We start from the raw sequence: 5,075 nt of genomic DNA, 5'->3' as shown, positions 1-5,075 counted from the left end.
TTCCCGTCGCTGTGAGAGTTGGGAGGGCGACGTTTCTCTTGGCTGGGGGCTCCAGGTCTCGCACTGAATGAAATTGCCTTACCTAAGAAACACCGCTTCATTCCCCAGGCTCGCGAGAGCAAACTTACTGGGCTTTGTATCTGGGGTTTGATGTTTTCCCTTCATCTGAAGCTCAGAACCCACTGTGTTGCACGTAAAATGCCAGAAGTCTGCTCTGGCTTGGGCTTGATGTAGATACCAGCCCTTTATCCCAGCTGTAAATATCGTGGGTACCAGTGAACGGCGCTTGCAATCCACAGGTTTATGAGCTGAAGGGCTCCTCAGAAGCGTAACCATCTTGTGAAAGTGAATTCCTCAGAAGACTTGCACAAAATTTTCCCTTTTGTTTTATTTGGAAGTAGGTCGCTCGCTTGTCACCGCGGTTCAAATGCATGGCTTCTGCAGGCTCGCGGAGCTGAGAGAAGGAGCGGGAAGCAAGTTGTGATCTGAGCCCTGCCAGCAGCAGTCCTGGGTGCAGAAACAACTCCTTACGCTGTTCTCAGACGCACCCCAAACCCCAAGTCTCTCTTCTGCATATCCAGATTTGTTTTATCTGAGCAAATCTCGGTGACGAGCTCGTTCTGCACGATGGATCATTTCCAGGCGGTTCCCAGGAGGAGGACCGAAGTGTTCCTGGTAAGCCTGGAGAGCAGAGCCACGCCGCGGGGCGGATGCCGGACGACGAGCAGCGCCGTGCACAGCGGTGCAGTCCATTGGTAATCCCGAAGGTCGCCGTGCTGGATTTTTTTGGAAGCGCTCATCAGTGATGGGGTAGCGGGTACGACTTCACCAGTGCCTCCGGTTAGGGTGAGTACATCTGAAATGCTCCTTCCGTTGCCCCTGAGGCCTTAGCAAACATGGCTTCTGATCTGTCCAAATGGTGCTTTCCTGGCAAGAGGAAGTTTTTGTTGCCCCCTCAGCTGATTTCCCCCCCCCCCCGCCCCAAAGTCTGGCAGCTGCCGTTTTGGAAGTGAGAATGCAGTTTCGGGGCAAAGCAGAGAATAAATGGAAAAACTTGCTGCAAAATAATTGAATTTATACTGAGCATTTACTTGCTCAAAGGCAACAGTGGCCAGGACTACCTGGCTACCTTGGACTGAACTGCATAAAATCTAGAATTTTTGATTATTTTCCTAGACCCTGTCAGTTCTTTTTCTTTCTGTTGGCAGCTCCTCCTTCAAAGGAGAGCTCGGGGCCACCTTCCCTCTCCAAAAAGGGCTGTATCTACCTTCAATCCTCTACCCGTTGCTTCTCAGGCTGCGTGGCAGCCCTTTAAAAGCGAGGGCAGTCTGGTCTGCCTGCCCGTGACCAAACCCCAGCCTGGGGCCGGGTGAGCTGGCTGGGGGAAGAAATTGTGCTGGTCTGGACTGGGAGAGCTCAGCCCAGCCCCGGCACCTCCAGTGATAAATAAATCGCTCTACGTCACCGTCCTGTTAGAGAGCGTGGCAGGGAAAGATTCTCTGCCTCAAAGTGCAAAGTCATTTTTTTAATGCAGAAAGTATCTGTTTAGCTAGATGAAATACCTGTCATCTTTAGAGTATCTGTTGGGATACTTACTGATGGGCTTAACTGAGAGAACTTGGTTAGAAAAACAGGTGATAACTCTTTACGGGTCGTTAACAGCCGGGTGAAAACGGATGGCTCAGGTAAGGAGAGACCCCAGCAAGGCGGCTGCTGCTGCCCTGGTCCCGGCTGGTGCTGTGCTCTGAGCCGGGCACCTCTTGGGCAGGGGCTGACGAGAGGGAGCTGCTGGTGCTCGGGGTTGGCAAATCCCCCCTGGGATGTCAGGGGCTCAGTGGAAGAGAAAAGGGACGCAGGTGTGGACCCAGATACATCCAGGTATTTATAAAGTTTTTTTTTTCCCCTGTGTGATTTTTCTGTCCTAATCTGACAGCGATACTTTTCTGCTGTGTAACTCTGCCTGTTCAAGTATATTCAGAAAATTATACTTAAATCAGAGTTTGCAGTTGAACCCAAATACTATTTTTTTTTTTTTCCTGTGTGAAAAAATACTCAGATTTTCCTTTAAGCTTAAAAATGGCATATGTAGGTAGTACTTGGTGCAAGTTTTTGGCTCAGTTCAGGACTCTTAGTGTGGGTTTGATGGTAAGAGGACATTTGAGCTGGCTGCAACACCCACTCAGGAGGAAACATTTTTACCTAAAATAAAGGTCCCAAATACTTGACCTTGGACGTGTGCTACAGACAGAACAGATACTGTGAGTAGAGGGGAAAAATAAAGTAACAAATTCATTTAACTTTGCTGCTTATTCCTTGCTTTAAACTTTAGACGTGCTCTTTTGGCTATGGGTAAATGGTCTGGGGAATGTGCGATGCCTTTCTTTTTCCAAACTGACTCCTAAATGGAATATACTTTTAGGGTTGCAAAGTGTTTCTGGTTAGAAATTTGATTTAGAAAGACGTACTGTGAATAGGATCTCTGTCCTACAACTGACCGCAGAATCTGGATAGCAATTACAAGAATTTGACCTGCTGAAGGTCGGTTTAATTTGTAGCTGCAGTGTTAAATTTTGTTTGCAGTTAATTTTGTTCATGGTTTTGGAGAGGCAACTGATGGTATCAATTCTTATTTCTGGCCAACAGATGAGCAACAAAAAGATGGGATTTTGAAAAAGTGTAGGCTATCTAAAAATGCGTCTGGCGATTTCCCGTAACTACCGTATAAGCAAGAGTTAGGGTTGGCAGGGGGATGTGAGATGATGAAAGGATACTGGTAATCTGTACAGCACTGTGCAGGCTTTTTAAATCAGACCCCCTGGTTCAGGTTGATCACGTAAGTAACTGTTTTCTAGAAAGCTACGGATATACGTATGGCGTTTCAAGAAGTAAGTTATTTGGGGTGCAGATACCCTTTGTACGGGAAATGGCTTCTATCAGATGGTTGCAATGTGGCTTAGTTGCTCTTAGTCCTGGCAAAGGCTCACTGCTCTGGCAGACCCTTACCACGGAATCCGAGACAGACAGGATTTCACGACAGAAGGAGAAAAGGGTGCTGGAGATGTTGACTTACCGGCTTCCGTGTGGAAGGGTAAGAATCCTTTTCTTCAAGCGATTGTCGTTGTGGCCTGCACGTTTGGTGACTGACCGTTCATTGTCCATCTGCTCAGTGGTGAGACTGGAAAAACGTCCTTACGTAATGCTTGAGAGGGGGTTGTTTGATCCAAAATCCTCTACCGAAGCAGAGTTTTAAGTGTCTGTGCAGTTGGGAAACCACCAAGGGATCATTTTGGATACGCTTGGGCTCTAGGCAGGCTGCATACCAATTCCAGTAACTCGGATGAAGATGTAGTTGGAGATCTGTTTTGGTAACGGCTTTTAAAGATGCTGCCTAATCCCTTTCCATATTGCTATGCATGTGCTCTTCTATATAGTTTTGTTTGGCTGGTTTGGGTTTTTTCTTCTTTTTTTTTTTTCCCCAGGTGTGAATGGGTTGAACAACGAGATCCTCCTCACGCTGAAGGAGCGATGCCTTCCTGTAGGGTTGGGTGAGGCTGAGGGAAAATTCTGGAGGGAGGATCAGTGAGTTGATGTGAAATCGTGAGGCAAGTTGGAGGAGAACAGGGGCTAGTCCTGCCTCTCAGGACCACTACGCAGGGAGACCAGAATTGCCCCCTCCTTTTCACCGGTGCTGGGATGGCCGGGGAAATCCGTTACGCTTGCAGCCACAATGGTCTTGTGCCAGAGAGCGTGCTGCTGACGTTCCTTGTGCTGTGGAGCTGTGGCTATCAGCTACTTTTCACATACTCTAAATTGTAACTGTTATCTGTATTCCAAAGGTAACCTGCCTGTAAACGGAAAATTTTGTCCCAGTGTAAACTTGGGGAGTAATGCCTGGTAATTAGCCCCTTGCAACTGGAGACTGGCTGAGTAAGCAGTGCATCCAAACACCTTGGTGTTTTTTAGAAGGCCTTTGCCTTTTGGACTTTTTATTTGGCCGCTATGACAAAAGAGCCAGCAGGATTGCTTGTTTCAAAAACCAAAAGACAGCAAAACCAAGAACCACCAACCCCCCCTAAAACCTTGACGTTAGCTCAGCTAACGTAAATTCTGTTGCTGCCTAAAACCCAAAATGCGGACTGTTAAAAGAAACAGTGTCTGCTGACCCCCTCCTGGAAACTGCTGACCCCTTGCCATGCCCAGGGTGGTGCAGACCACGCTGCCGCGCCGGCAGCTGGCACTGGTGACCTGTGGGGACTTGTACCCTGCTTACCTTCCCGGCGGTGCTGAAGCCGTAGCGTTGGGAGCAGACGACTGCGCAGAAGGCTGCTCCCTCCCTCCCTCCCCGTTCTGCAGTACGACCATCCTGCTCTCCTCCCTGGTCCAGGCAAATGGCGAGGGGAGGCACGGAGAGAGGGCACGGGGACTGGGTGTGAAGGTTGGCTCACACGGGAGAAAAAAGGGAGAAAACGTACCTTGTGCATGGGGGAACATCCTCCTGGCTGGGTGTTTGGGGCACCTACAAGCCTGTCCCTGTCCCACGATGGTGGGGGTGTTCTAACATGCTTCCTCCTGCTCGCCTGTGACGGACTCGTGTAAAGCTGCTCTGTCTCCGGCTGCTCTGAGGGGATCTGCTCCACCCCAGCCCGCTGCCCTTGCCTGCGGCTCCTCGAGCTGCAGCATCTCCCCTGCTCGCCTTCAGCCCGTTCCGTGCAGCATCTCCCGCTCGGCCAGCCCTTGCTCCTGGCAGTCACACCCCAACTGCTGCTGGGCGCTGGTTTTGTGTGCGTGTGTCAGAAGGAGGGGGCGAGTAGCGGCTCTCTGGGTGCTGCTGACTCAGCAGCTGTCACCGCTGCTTTCCCGCTCTCCCCGCCGTCTGCCTTTGGCTGACAGCTCTTGGCAGGCCGGGGCTGAGGCCACTGCTGCTCCCCTCTCCTCCTCCCGCTGGCACCGCCGCGGCGCTTCCAGCTCTTCCAGTCTGCTGCTGCCCGAGTCACGGCTCTCAAATGGAAGGCAGCCAAGACGCTATCCTCTCCTCTGTCACCTTACGGTTTAAGTGGTTTTTCTGCTCAAATGAG

This window comes from Cariama cristata, unplaced genomic scaffold (genome assembly GCF_000690535.1).
Source record: "Cariama cristata isolate BGI_N322 unplaced genomic scaffold, ASM69053v1 scaffold6648, whole genome shotgun sequence".
Classification (NCBI taxonomy): Eukaryota; Metazoa; Chordata; class Aves; order Cariamiformes; family Cariamidae; genus Cariama; species Cariama cristata.
This window is presented reverse-complemented; position numbering follows the sequence as displayed.